The sequence below is a fragment of the Ovis aries genome, chromosome 4 (assembly GCF_016772045.2).
Source record: "Ovis aries strain OAR_USU_Benz2616 breed Rambouillet chromosome 4, ARS-UI_Ramb_v3.0, whole genome shotgun sequence".
NCBI classification, from domain to species: domain Eukaryota; kingdom Metazoa; phylum Chordata; class Mammalia; order Artiodactyla; family Bovidae; genus Ovis; species Ovis aries.
In genome coordinates this window covers 33,843,748-33,859,538 of record NC_056057.1, presented here as the reverse complement: position 1 = coordinate 33,859,538, position 15,791 = coordinate 33,843,748, and positions in this window count along the sequence as shown.

Genomic DNA, 15,791 nt, shown 5'->3' with positions numbered 1-15,791 from the left:
TCCACGAATCAAGGCAAATAGGAAGTGGTCAAACATAGATGGCAAGAGTTAACATCAACATTCTTAAAATCAGTGAACTAAAATGGACTGGAATGGGTGAATTTTACTCAGATGACCATTGTATCTACTACTGTGGGCAGGAATCCCTCAGAAGAAATGGAGTAGCCATCATGGTCAACAAAAGAGTCCAAAATGCAGTACTTGGATGCAATCTCAAAAATGAAAGAATGATCTCTGTTCGTCTCCAAAGCAAACCATTCATATCACAGTAATCCAAGTATATGCCCCAACAAGTAACGCTGAAAAAGCTGAAGTTGAATGGGTTTATGAAGACCTATAAGACCTTTTAGAACTAACACCCAAAAAAGATGTCCTTTTCATTATAGGGGACTGGAATGCAAAAGTAGGAAGTCAAGAAACACCTGGAGTAACAGGAAATTTGGCCTTGGAATATAGAATGAAGCAAGGCAAAGACTAATAGAGTTTTGCCAAGATAATGCACTGGTCATAGCAAACACCCTCTTCCAACAACACAAGAGAAGACTCTACACATGGACATCACCAGATGGTCAACACCGAAATCAGATTGATTATATTCTTTGCAGCCAAAGATGGAGAGGCTCTATACAGTCAACAAAAACAAGACCGGGAGCTGACTATGGCTCAGATCATGAACTCCTTATTACCAAATTCAGACTCAAATTGAAGAAAGTAGGGAAAACCGCTAGACTATTCAGGTATGATCTAAATCAAATCCTTTATGATTATACAGTGGAAGTGAGAAATAGATTTAAGGGCCTAGATCTGATAGAGTGCCTAATGAACTATGGAATGAGGTTTGTGACATTGTACAGGAGACAAGGATCAAGACCATCCCCATGAAAAAGAAATGGAAAAAAGAAAAATGGCTGGCTGGGGAGGCCTTACAAATAGCTGTGAAAAGAAGAGAAGTAAAAAGCAAAGGAGAAAAGGAAAGATATAAGCATTTGAATGCAGAGTTCCAGAAAATAGCAAAAAGAGATAAGAAAGCCTTCTTCAGCAATCAATGCAAAGAAATAGAGGAAAAGAACAGAATAGGAAAGACTAGAGATCTCTTCAAGAAAATTAGAGATACCAACAGAACATTTCATGCAAAGATGGACTCGATAAAGGACAGAAATGGTATGGACCTAACAGAAGCAGAAGATATTAAGAAGAGGTGGCAAGAATACACAGAAGAACTGTACAAAAAAGATCTTCACAGCCCATATGATCATGATCGTGTGATCACTCGTCTAGAGCCAGACATCCTGGAATGTGAAGTCAAGTGGGCCTTGGAAAGCATCACTATGAACAAAACTAGTGGAGGTAGTGGCATTCCAGTGGAGCTGTTTCAAATCCTGAAAGATGATGCTGTGAAAGTGCTGTACTCAATATGCCAGCAAATTTGGAAAACTCAGCAGTGGCCACAGGACTGGAAAAGGTCAGTTTTCATTCCAGTCCCAACGAACGGCAATGCCAAAGAATGCTCAAACTACCGCACAATTGCACTCATCTCACATGCTAGTAAAGTAATGCTCAAAATTCTCCAAGCCAGGCTTCAGCAATACGTGAACCGTGAACTTCCAGATGTTCAAGCTGGTTTTAGAAAAGGCAGAGGAACCAGAGATCAAATTGCCAACATCCACTGGATCATGGAAAAAGCAAGAGAGTTCAGAAAAACATCTATTTCTGCTTTATTGACTATGCCAAAGCCTTTGACTGTGTGGATCACAATAAACTGTGGAATATTCTTCAAGAAATGGGAATACAAGACCACCTGACCTGCCTCTTGAGAAACCTGTATGCAGGTCAGGAAGCAACAGTTAGATTTGGACATGGAACAACAGACTGGTTCCAAATAGGAAAAGGAGTCCGTCAAGGCTGTATATTGCCACCCTGCTTATTTAACTTCTATGCAGAGTACATTGTGAGAAACGCTGGGCTGCAAGAAGCACAAGATGGAATCAAGATTGCCGGGAGAAATATCAATAACCTCAGATATGCAGATGACACCACCCTTATGGCAGAAAGTGAAGAGGAGCTAAAAGCCTCTTGATGAAAGTGAAAGAGGAGAGTGAAAAAGTTGGCTTAAAGCTCAACATTCAGAAAATGAAGATCATTGCATCTAGTCCCATCACTTCATGGCATATAGATGGGGAAACAGTGGAAACATTGTCAGACATTATTTTGGGGCCTTCAAAAATCACTGCAGATGGTGACTGCAGCCATGAAATTAAAAGATGCTTACTCCTTGGTAGAAACGTTATGACCAACCTAGATAGTATATTCAAAAGCAGAGACATTACTTTTCCAACTAAGGTCTGTCTAGTCAAGGCTATTTTTCCAGTAGTCATGTATGGATGTTAGAGTTGGACTGTGAAGAAGGCTATGCACCGAAGGATTGATGCTTTTGAACTGTGGTGTTGGAGAACACTCTTGAGAGTCCCTTGGACTACAAGGAGATCTAACCAGTCCATTCTGAAGGAGATCAGCCCTGGGATTTCTTTGGAAGGAATGATGCTAATGATGAAACTCCAGTACTTTGGCCACCTCATGTGAAGAGTTGACTCATTGGAAAAGACTCTGATGCTGGGAGGGATGGGGGGCAGGAGGAGAAGGGGACGACAGAGGATGAGATGACTGGATGGCATCACGGACTCAATGGACATGAGTCTGAGTGAACTCCGGGTGTTGGTGATGGACAGGGAAGCCTGGCATGCTGCGATTCATGGGGTGGCAAAGAGTCAGACATGACTGAGCGACTGAACTGAACTGAACCTGGAGTAACTTTGGGCAGCCTGTATATTGAAGCTCAGGGTTGTGTTCCTGTGTTGCTGGAGAATTTGCATGGTAGGTCTTGCTTTGGAACTTGTTGACCCTTGGGTGGTGCTTGGTTTCAGTGTAGGCATGGAGGCATTTGATGAGCTCCTGTTGATTAATGTTCCCTAGAGTCAGGAGTTCTCTGGTGTTCTGAGCATTTGGACTTAAGCCTCCTGCTTCTGGTTTTTAGTCTTATATTTACAGTAGCCTCAAGACTTCTCCATATATACAGCATCATCGATAAAACATCTAGGTTAAAGATGAAAAGTTTCTCCACAGTGAGGGACACCCAGAGAGGTTCACGAAGTTACGTGAAGAAGAGAAGAGGGAGGAGGGAGTTAGAGGTGACTCAAATGAGATGAGGTGGAATCAAAAGAGCAGAGAGCAAGCTAGCCAGTAATCACTTCCTTATGTGCACTCCACAGTCTGGTCCGTTCAGATTTTTCATGGAGTTACACAGAGAAGAGAAGAGAAGAGGGAGGAAGGAGACAGAGGTGGCCAGGGAAGGAAAGGAGAGAGACAGATCCAGCCAGTAATCAGTTCCTTAAGTGTTCGCCACTGTCTGGAACACACAAAGAGATTTACAGATTTGGGTACAGAAGAGAAGGGGGAAGGAGGAGATAGAGTCAAGCTGGTGGAGAAAATGAAGAGTCCAGAGGGGGAGAGAGCAGTCAAGCCAGTAATCTCGCTCCCAAGTAAAAATGGGTGCTGAAGATTAGGTTCTTAAAGGCACAAAAATGATAACAAATACCAAAAAGCAAAGATTAAAAATCTAGAGTAGAGGTTGGATTTTCAAAAATACAATATTAAAGATAAGAAAAAAAACAAACTCAGAAAAATTATTAAATATATATGAAGTTTGCTTTAAAAGAATAAGTTCTATTTTTTTGAAAAGTAATAGTAGATGATAAAAATTAAAATTAAAAGAGTAATAGAGGACTTCAAAATGTAAAAAATTTTTTTAAAAAGAATGATAGCAAAAATATTAAAAACGTATCTAGGACTTTCTCTGGTGTTGTTGTGGGCAGCATGGTATCAATTCAGTATCAGATAGTTCCTTGGTCCGGCTTATATTTCGCAAGATCTATAGGCCCCTTAGAAAGACAATGCCAAAGAATGCTCAAACTATCGCACAATTGCACTCATCTCACACACTAGTAAAGTAATGCTCAAAATTCTCCAAGCCAGGCTTCAGCAATACATGAACCGTGAACTTCCAGATGTTCAAGCTGGTTTTAGAAAAGGCAGAGGAACCAGAGATCAAATTGCCAACATCCGCTGGATCATGGAAAAAGCAAGAGAGTTCAGAAAAACAGCTATTTCTGCTTTATTGACCAGGCCAAAGCCTTTGACTGTGTGGATCACAATAAACTGTGGAAAATTCTGAAAGAGGTGGGAATACCAGACCACCTGACCTGCCTCTTGAGAAACCTGTATGCAGTTTAGGAAGCAACAGTTAGAACTGAACATGGGACAACAGACTGGTTCCAAATAGGAAAAGGAGTCCGTCAAGGCTGTATATTGTCAGCCTGCTTATTTAACTTCTATGCAGAGTACATCGTGAGAAACACTGGGCTGGAAGAAGCACAAGCTGGAATCAAGATTGCCAGGAGAACTATCAATAACCTCAGATATGAAGATGACACCACCCTTATGTCAGAAAGTGAAGAGGAACTCAAAAGCCTCTTGATGAAAGTGAAAGAGGAGAATGAAAAAGTTGGCTTAAAAGTCAACATTCAGAAAACGAAGATCATGGCATCCGGTCCCATCACTTCATGGCAAATAGATGGGGAAACAGTGGAAGCAGTGTCAGACTTTATTTTAGGGGGCTACAAAATCACTGCAGATGGTTACTGCAGCCATGAAATTAGAAGATGCTTACTTCTTGGAAGGAAAGTCATGACCAAATTAAATAGCATATTCAAAAGCAGAGACATTACTTTGCCAACAAGAGTCCGTCTAGTCAAGGCTATGATTTTTCCAGTGGTCATGTATGGATGTGAGAGTTGGACTGTGAAGAAAGCTGAGCGGTGTAGAATTGATGCTTTTGATGTGTGGTGTTGGAGAAGGCTCCTGAGAGTCCCTTGGACTGCAAGGAGATCCAACCAGTCCATTCCAAAGGAGATCAACCCTGGGATTTCTTTGGAAGGAATGATGCTAAAGCTGAAGCTCCAGTACTTTGGCCACCTCATGCAAAGTGTTGACTCATTGGAAAAGACCCTGATGCTGGGAGGGACTGGGGGCAGGAGGAGAAGGGGATGACAGAGGATGAGATGGCTGGATGGCATCACCGACTTGACAGATGTGAGTTTGAGTGAACTCCGGTAGTTGGTGATGGACAGGGAGGCCTGGCATGCTGCGATTCATGTGGTCACAAAGAGTCAGACACGACTGAGCAACTGAACTGGACTGATAGGCCTCTTCCTATGTAGTTGGTACTAACTACAGGGTTTTAATCTATTGCATCTGTCCCTTCCAAGGCGGTTCCCTCTGTTTTTTCTCTTCTGTTTGCTGGTCTCTTCAGTGTCTGATTTCTGCCCCGGCCCAAGTGGGCGGTCATAGACACTTTTTTTAGGCTCACTTGTTCAGTCACGCTGTGGGGAGGGAGGGACGCTGCAAATAAATAACACTGGCATGTGCTCACAGTGTCTCGGCCACAGTGGGCCTGCCCCCGCTCATGGCATGTGTGATTTCCCTGTCACACTGCTCAGGCTCTAGGTTGCTCCACTGAGAACAGTTTGAGGCCGGCCCTGGGCTGCATGGACCTCCCAGGCCTAAGCTGCTCAGGTTCAGGCACTTGGGTAGTCCTCAGAGGTGCAGACTCGGTTTTTGCATCTGTGTTTTGTGCCCTACCCAGGTTCGAGCAGCTCAGGTGATGAGGTGTTTGGCGAGCGCGGTCGCTGCGACTTATCACCTCCCCCGTCCCTGCCACTCGGTTTTCTGGGTGTACAACCAGCGCACCTTCTCAGATGCATTTTGACCGTGCAAAACCCCAAGAAGTCTTAGTTAGTAAAGAAGCCTGCTTGCAGTTTGATAGATAATGCCTCTCTGGGGCTGCAATTTCCCCCTTCCAGCTCTGGCTGCCTGTCACCTGAGGGGGATGGTCTGCAGTGGGCTAGCTCTGTTCAGGCCTTTGTTCTGTGAGTGGGCCTTGTGGTGTCTTAGGTTAGAGCTTTTCCTGTGGTAGCTATCCCACAGTCTGGTTTGCTAGCCCAAGTTAGTTCCCTCAGATTGCCCTTGGAGCATTCAGCCTGGTCCTTACTCTAAGCAATGCAGCCCGCACCTCCCTGCCCATCCCCCACTTGCTAGTGGTGGGTACAGGTATCTGTGCTGCTTCTCCACTGGGGGAAATACCATTGGGCACATAATCTGTGGGTTTAAATTATTTATTTATTTTTCCTCCCAGGTATGTTGCCCTCTGTGCTTCCAAGGCTCGCCACAGACTCGGCAGTGAGAGTGTTTCCTGGTGTTTGGAAACTTCTCTTTTTAAGACTCCCTTCCTGGGATGGAGCTAAATCCCCTACCTCTTTTGTCTCTTCTTTAGTCTTTTATATTTTTTCCTACCTCCTTTCGAAGATGCTCGGCTGCTTTTCTAGGTACCTGATGTCCTCTGCTGGCATTCAGAAGTTGTTTTGTGGCATTTACTCAGTGTTTAAATGTTCTTTTGATGAATTTGTGGGGGAGAAAGTGGTCTCCACGTCCTATTCCTCCACCATCTTAGGACCGCCTCCTGCATAATATTAAGATCCTTTCTTTTTTTTCCCCCCTCAACATTCAGACATTCCTTAAGCCCATAAATTTCACTTCTAAATTGGTGGAAAACAATGTTTTTACATAATACAGTGAAGATTATCACTGTCCTAAGCTTGTTGTATAGTAAGAAGGAAAATTCCAGCCAAAAGTGTGGATCTTTTCTCAAGATATGTACACACACACACACACACACACACACACACACACACACACACACACACACACACACTCATGTATGTGGGCTTCCCAGGTGGCACTAGTGGTACAGAACCCTCCTGCCAATGTGGGAGATGTAAAAGATGTGGGTTTGATCCCTGGGTCAGGAAGATAACCTGAAGGAGGGCATAGCAATCCATTCCAGTATTCTTGCCTGAAGAATCCCATTGACAGAGGACCCTGGTGGGCTACAGTCCATATGGTCACAAGGAGTTGGACACAACTGAAGGACCTTAACACACGCACACATATATGACTTCTCTGAGAGCTCGGTGATAAAGAATCTGCCTGCCAATGCAGGAGATGTGGGTTAAATCTCTGGTCCAGGAAGATCGCCTGGATAAGGAAATCACAATCCACTCTAGTATTCTTGACTGGAGAATCCCATGGACAGAGGAGCCTGGTGTGCTACAGTCCATGGGGTCGCAAAGAGTCAGACACAGCTCAGTGACTGAACAACAACAACAACATATACTCCTGGAAACTGGTCTTAGAAAAATAATTCTAAATACAAAAATGTTTATGACAGACTTGATTATTAGAATGTTGTTTGAAATACAAATAATTATCCAGCAATATAGGAACAAAAGTAAATTATGATTTGTGACTACTTTCATATGTAAGAGGACTGTGGAGTAATATAGCAAGAGTTTATCATGTAAATAAGTAAAAACACAGAATACAGGATTGTTTTTACCATACGATTACAATTGTATAATACTGCTTGCACATTATGAAAAGCCCTGAATATCTGGGTAAAGAAAATGTGAATTACTATTTCCAAAATTTACAAATATATATGTTCTATTATTCTATAAGTAGCATGATGTATTTCTGTAAGTGTGACACTATAAAAATTTATTGAAAATAAAACGTGCTTTTAATTTTTGACTTCTATAGAGTTTTATCAGATTACAAGGATTGTCATTTAGAATGAAGAATTTGTATGACAATATCATTTTCTGTTTAAATATTTGATTGTATGTTATGTGTAAGCCATCATGCTATGTGGCACAGCTTCTGTGGCAGACAACAAGGAATAAAATTTTGTCTTTTGTGTGAAGAAATTCACAATTAGTGAACAAATATAATCTTGCCATACAATAACATTTTTGTAGTTAAATTTAGCACAGATTGTTATATTATGGACAATTCAGATAATGAATTTGTCTGATAAAGATAGATGTTCTGTTCAATATGGAACTGATACAATTCTGTGTTGAAAAGAAAATTCAATGTTAAAGTCAAATTTATAAAAATCTTGCCAAGCCATGTAACAGAGTTTTGGAGAGACTAGCTGAATCCAGATTTGATGTTCTGGTAGAACATCCAGGAAGAACCATTAATAATAATAGCTTACAATTGTTGAACAATTACTATACACTACACGCTGTCTTGGAGAAGGCAATGGCACCCCACTCCAGCACTCTTGCCTGGAAAATCCCATGGACGGAGGAGCCTGGTGGGCTGCAGTCCATGGGGTTGCAAAGAATCAGACACGACTGAGAGACTTCCCTTTCACTTTTCACATTCATGCATTGGAGAGGGAAATGGCAACCCACTCCTGTGTTCTTGCCTGGAGAATCCCAAGGACGGGGGAGCCTGGTGGACTGCCGTCTATAGGGTCGCACAGAGTCGGACACGACTGAAGCGACTTAGCAGCAGCAGAAGCACACCTTGTTTTAAGAGCTTCTCTTGTTTTCCATTTAATCTTCCCCCAAACCCTATGAAAAAAGTGCTGTCATCATCATCCCATGTTTAGAAATCAGAGAATAGATGTATTTAGAAATTATGTAATTTTCACAAGTCACATAGTATTAATACATGAAGGACCATGCCGAAAGCTATCACATAACTTCATGATAAAGTTAAATTGTCTGAGGAAGGTTCCGTGGGCCATATTCACTGCATCCTTCATTCAAAAAGTAACAAAAAACATGGCACAGATGAGATTGAGCACTTTCAGGGTGTTATAGTCAAGGACTACAGGTGGACAGTAAGCACATGAAAAGATGCTCAGCATTGCCGTTATTAGAGAAATGTGAATCAAAACTATAATGAAGTAGCATTGTTCACTATGACCATCGTCAAAAAGTCTACAAATAGTAAATGCTGGAGAAGGCATGGAGAAAACAGAACCCTCCTCCCTACATAGTTTGATGTGAACATAAATTGGTGCAGCTATTATGGAAAATAGTATGGAGGTTCCTTTAAAAACTATAAAGAGAGCTACCTTATGATCCAGCAATCCCACTTCTGGGCATATATCTGGAAAAGATGAAAGCTCTAATTCAAAAAAATATGTGAACGCCTATGTTCATAACAGGACTGTTTACAATAGCCACATGTAGGCAACCTAAATATCCATCAACAGGTGAATTGATGAAGAATATGTGGTGTGTGTACACACACACATACAATGGCATATTAGCCATAAGAAAGAATGAAATAATGCCATTTGCAGCAACATGGATAGACCTAGAAATTATTGCACTAAGTAAAGTAAGTCAAAGACAAATATATGATATCGCTTATATATGGAATCTAACGGAGAAGGCAATGGCACCCCACTCCAGTACTCTTACCTGGAAAATCCCATGGATGGAGGAGCCTGGTAGGCTGCAGTCCATGGGGTCGCTAAGAGTCAGACACGACTGAACAACTTCACTTTCACTTTTCACTTTTCATTTTCATGCGTTGGAGAAGGAAATGGCAACCCACTCCAGTGTTCTTGCCTGGAGAATCCCAGGGATGGGGGAGCCTCATGGGCTGCCGTCTATGGGGTCCCACAGAGTCAGACATGACTGAAGTGACTTAGCAGCAGCAGCAGCAGCATGGAATCTAAAAAATAGTACAAATGACCTAATTTATAAAGCAGAAACAGACTCAGATACGAAAACCAAACTTACAATTACCAAATGGGAAGGCAGGGTAGAGGATAAATTGGGAGTATGGGATTGACAGATACACACTAACAGATATACACTGTGTATAACATAGATAAACAACAAGGATTTGCTGTATAGCACAGGGATTTATATTCAGTATCTTGTAGAAAGCCATAATGAGAAAGAATATAAAAACAGAATCACTTTGCTCTACACCTGAATCTAACAGAAAATTGTAAATCAACTATACTTCAATTAAAAAGAAAGAAAGAAAACCAAAACATGTTGTGAGAGGAATGAGTGATGTAATGGTTAATTTTGTATGTCCACTTGACTGACTGTAGGGTTCCCAGATTAAACATTATTTCTGGGTCTGTCTGTGCAGTCTTTTGGATGGGATGAGCATTTGAATTGGTAGATTCAGTCAAGTAGATTGCCATCCCCAATGTGGGTGGACACCATCCAATCCATTGAGGGCTTGAACAAAACAAAAGATGGACAAAGGAGGAAGTCACTTGTTTTTCCTGCCTCAGAGATGAGCTGGGACTTCTCATCTCACCTTCTCCTGTTCTTGGATTGAGATTTACACTATTGTCTCCCCTGGTTCTCAGGCCTTTGGATGCGGAATGAATCATGTCACTTGCTTTCCTGGGTCTCCAGCTTGCATAGATTGTGAGACTTCTCAACTTTGTGTTTATGTGAGTCAGTTCCTCATAATTAATTTCTACACACACACACACACACACACACACACACACACACTATCATTTCTGATTCTCCCAAGAGTCCTGCCTAATACAGGAAGGAGGTATGTGGATGGCAAAGCAGAGCAGAGGAGAAGCCCGTGGGAACAGGATATGGGCTGATTTGGGTTATATGTTCTATTCAATCCATTCCATCAGTTACAGTTCTGTTGACGCTGCAAACAAGGAATCAAAAAATTAGATTATCTAGCTCTTCTGGCCTGGGGTTCTGTTAAGTGGATTTAGACACTGGTCTGATGGCTAAATTTCACTTAAGTGGGGAGGGAGCTTGGCCATAACCAGGACAATCCTGCATTCAGGCATTTGCCTTAAAAATTATTTATCCATCCCCACACTCTTGTCTATTCTCTATCTTTCCTTTTAGATAGAAAATTATAATGACACAATCAACCAAAATTAGAGAAATGTATGTCAAGTAGGGATTCCTATATATCATAAAGGAGAGCGTTTTTAACAACAATCTCATTTACTGTGTTGATGGTTAGGAAACACTGAAGAATAATAACGTGTAGTTATCTCATACAAAGCAACACCACAGCAACATAATCACCCCCCCTCCCAAAATATGAAATGTTTTTGTTTTTCTTCTTCTACAAAGTACAAGTTGTTTCAGGACATGAAAGTACACAGTGCTGGCACCTATTATCAGGAACCTACTAAGGCGTGAAAGAAAGAACTAGAGTTTTCAATCACAAAGTGTATGAAACTCTAAATCTTTAGGGAAAGTAATGAAATGTTGCTGCTGCTGCTAAGTCGCTTCAGTCATGTCCAACTTTGTGAGACCCCAGAGACGGCAGCCCACCAGGCTCCCCCGCCCCTGGGATTCTCCAGGCAAGACTTGCTAAGTGCTACCAAATCATAATGTGGCAGCACTTCTTACTTGCTGTTTCAGCCGTTCTCCACAAGGCAGCCAGGGTGTCTTTTCAAAATACAAATCTGCTCTGGTCAGCCTTTCGCTACATACAGTTCCAAGGGCTTCTCAGGATTCTTAAGATAAAGATCAAAATGCTTCCTGAGGTCAAGGAGTTTGTGTAAAGCAAATGCTGTCTTCCTTTGTGGTCTTCTGTCCAAAACTACCCCCTACTCCCCTTCATACTAAGAGCTCCAGCCACGCTGACCTCAGGGAGAATGCATTTCCTCCAGCCCTGGGACATTTGTATATGCTCTTCCTTCAGCCTATGTTTCTTCTCTCATCTTAAGCTCCTTTAACTAGTTAATTCCTAATTCTTCCTTTATGTGTGTTCATGCTAAGTGGCTTCAGTTGTGTCCAAACTCTTTGCAACCCCATGGACTGCAACCTGCCAGGCTTCTTTGTCCATGGGATTCTCCAGGCAAGAATACTGAAGTGGGTTGCCATGCCATCCTCCAGGGGATCTTCCTGACCCAGGGATCAAGACTGTGTCTCCCACAGCTCCTGCACTGCAGCATATTCTTTATCACTGAGTCACTGGGGAAGCCCAATTCTTCCTTCACACCTCAGCTCAATCATACTTCCTTCCCTGACATCCCTATAGGGACACAGTGTTGTTCAACTCCAGAGGCGCTGCTCACATTATATTCTATGGTAATAGTACTTTCTGGAGTCCTGTTCCTGCAAATACAGTTGAGCATCCTTAAAGAAAGAGGATCAGACATGGCTTTCTTGACATAAGAGAAGCCATTTTGGGCCTAAATTATTTTGTGATCTAAGCCTGGTCACAATGCTTGGCCTTGAACTGTTCTCAGTAATTAATGATCTTAAGAAAAAAAAAGAATACAGAAACAGGGCTTCCCTGATGGCTCAGTGCCTGCCAATGCAAGAGGCACAGGTTTGATCCCTGATCCGGCAAGATCCCACATGCCATGGACCAACTAAGCCCGTGTGCCACAACTGTTGAGCATGTGCTCTAGTGCCCGTGAGCTGCAACCACTAAGTCCGTGTGCTACGACTACTGAAGCCTGTGAGCCTAGCGTCCATGCTCAGCAGCAAGAAAAGCCACCACAATGAGAAGCCCATGCACTGCAGTTAGAGAGTAGCCCCCTCTTGCTGCAATTGTTAGGAGAAGCATACTGACTGAAACCGCCCACCCTAGATAGGCACCATAGTAACTATTTGCATGAGTTGTTTCATGACAGGAAGTCCTAGTAAGAAACACAGGACTAATAAGCCACCATCAATCAGAAGAGTTCGGGAAAGATCAAAAGGAGACACCACGTTTCTGGAATCCTCTCTGGCATCCATCTTGGCTGAGCCAATGCGTGTGCCACCAGGAAGGACTGAGTCAGAATGATTGGCCAAAGACAACCCAGAAACTAATCCCATTACTGTAAAACCCAAGACTGTGAGCATGTGGCAGAGCAGTTCTCCTGGGTTCCCTACTATACTGCTTTCCACCAAGGTGCTTCTTCCCAATAAAGTCTCTTGCTTTGTCAGCACATGTGTCTCCTTGGACAATTCATTTCCAAGTGTTAGACAAGAGCCCACTCTTGGGCTCTGGAAGGGGTCCTCCTTCCTGCAACAAATGGCAACTCTAGTGGGATTCTTCTTCACTGTGACTGACATCCTGACTACTCAGGGTACTCACGGACCAGTTTGCCCACCGATGGAACAGATCCAGTGGCCACAACTGGGACCCTTTAGTCCCTGGTCTGCTCCCAACACAGACAACTGGCCAGAGTGCCCTGACTGGGTAAGGAACAAGAGACTTTATGGACCTCTCTCCCCTTCCTTCTCTCTTTTCCCTTCTTAACCCTTCCTATCCTACCCTTTTCTTCTAGTCTCCCAGTCCGAGGCACAAGAGTCTAGTCGAAGGGCCTCAGCCTGAGCTGAGAGTTGGAGGAATATCACCTCAGCTTGGCCAAGAATTCAAATTCTGTTTCTGTTTTTGTCTGGTTTCTGATTTGGACTCGGTTAGGTTCTGGTCTGGTCTGTTTCTGGTAGGGCCAAGTTCCAGTCCTCTCTTCCTTGGAGGCCCAGGGAAAAGTCCTGTAATGCCTGGGTATCTGCAGATGGCAAGAGAAGTCTGTAAGACCACCTTGTTTGCTCCCCTCCTCTCCCATCTCCTTCCCCATCTTATTTCAATCTAGTCTCTTTTCTTCCCTTTGAAATCTTTGAAGACCTGAGATATTTTCATTTACTCTATTAGTACTTGGATCTGAACTTCTGTGTCTCAATAGGAGGTTTATTGAGAGACTGTAATCTTTTATTTAAGGGAGTATTTGATTAGGAGGTCTGGATCTATGTATGTGTCTTATACTCTGTGATTTGTGTTGTGATTTGTGATGACCATTTTTGCTTTGTGTGGTCACCATTTTGTTTAGACCTCAGAGACAGTTGGTTTAGGTAAAAGTCTTAAAAATCAGTTCCAAAACCGGTTCTTTTTGCATATACAGTTTTAAAAGCAAACTTGATCAAACAACTTATTGGAATTCTGATGGTGAGGTCAGAAAATCTTGATTTTCTCTCCCTGGGCCCTGAAACCAGGGCTCTCAGGAACACTTATCTAGACCATCGCTAACTCCTGCTGCTGCTGATACTAAGTCACTTCAGTCGTGTCTGACTCTGTGAGACCCCATAGATGGCAGCCCACCAGGCTCCCCTGTCCCTGGGATTCTTCAGGCAAGAACACTGGAGTGGGTTGCCATTTCCTTCTCCAATGCATGAAAGTGAAAAGTGAAAGTGAAGTCACTCAGTCGTGTCCGATTCTTTGCAACCACATGAATCGCAGCATGCAAGGCCTCCCAGTCCATCATCAACTCCCGGAGTTCACTCACATTCACGTCCATCAAGTCATTGATGCCATCCAGCCATCTCATCCTCTGTCGTCCCCTTCTCCTCCTGCCCACAATCCCTCCCAGTACCAAAATCTTTTCCAATGAGTCAACTCTTTGCATGAGGTGGCCAAGTACTGGAGATTCAGCTTTAGCATCATTCCTTCCAAAAGAAATCCCAGGGCTGATCTCCTTTAGGATGGACTGGTTGGATCTCCTTGCAGTCCAAGGGACCCTCAAGAGTCTTCTCCAACACCACAGTTCAAAAACATCAGTTCTTCACCGCTCAGCCTTCTTCACATTCCAACTCTCACATCCATACTGACTACTGGAAAAGCCATAGCCTTGACTAGACAGACCTTAGTCAGCAAAGAAATGGCTCTACTTTTCAATATGCTATCTAGGTTGATCATAACTTTTCTTCCAAGGAGTAAGCATCTTTTAATTTCATGGCTGCAGTCACCATCTGCAGTGATTTTGGAGCCCCCCAAAAATAAAGTCTGACACTGTTTCCACTGTTTCCCCATCTATTTGCCATGAAGTGATGGGACCAGATGTCATGATCTTAGTTTCCTGAATGTTGAGCTTTAAGCCAACTTTTTCACTCTCCTCTTTCACTTTCATCAAAAGGCTTTTGAGTTCCTCTTCACTTTCTGACATATGGGTGGTGTGTTCTGCATATCTGAGGTTATTGATATTTCTCCCGGCAATCTTGATTCCAGCTTGTGTTTCCTCCATTCCAGGGCTTCTCATGAGGTACTCTGCATAGAAGTTTGCTGGGGTCCAGCCCCAGTGGATCCAGGGTGATTCGAAGGTGGGGACGGAATCGGCGTCCTGGAATAAACTTATTTAATTACAGATATAGAGAGAGATTAGAAACAGATAGTGTAGTAGGAAAATTAGTGGAGAAAAAGAGGCTGAATAACTGGTTTATGTGGAATACTAATCACCACCTACGTAGGCCACAGGCGTCTCTCCATTCTCCCGAAGGAGAGGAGGCACTGAGGCCTCCCCGGTCCGATCTTAGAAGCCCCAGCACAGTTAGTAGGCTTGGTGCATACCCTCGTACCAGATGGGAATTCAGCCAGGAAAATGGGGAGCGAGAAAGAAACGACACGGGGGAATCAGTCTTTCCAGAAACTGATCCGATTTCTTTATTTTTCAGGTTTGCTTATATACCTTTTTGTTATACATAGGGATGAGTACAGAGTCACGCGGGGGTCAGCAGACCTGACCCTTGTCACAATCAGGTGCTTCATATAAAATTATACAAAGGCCTTATGGTTTTGACATCATCTTCTGGCCGTGAGACCTGCTGACATTTTATGGCCCTTTCTGATACCGGTCAGTTAACCAGAAAACTTATTTTTCCAGGGGTGATTTTTTCTTAAATCAGGCGCCACCCTCCAAATAAAGCTGCATTTCTATAGGGTGAGGGTGTAGTGAGTTACAACTAGGAAAGGAATTTACTTAGCCTAAGGTTTAACATGATTAATCTTAAAGGTTAACACTTATTTTTCCTATATGTTAGTTATATTCATTTTAAGGGCAAGGAATATGGGGATTTAGCAGCAAATAT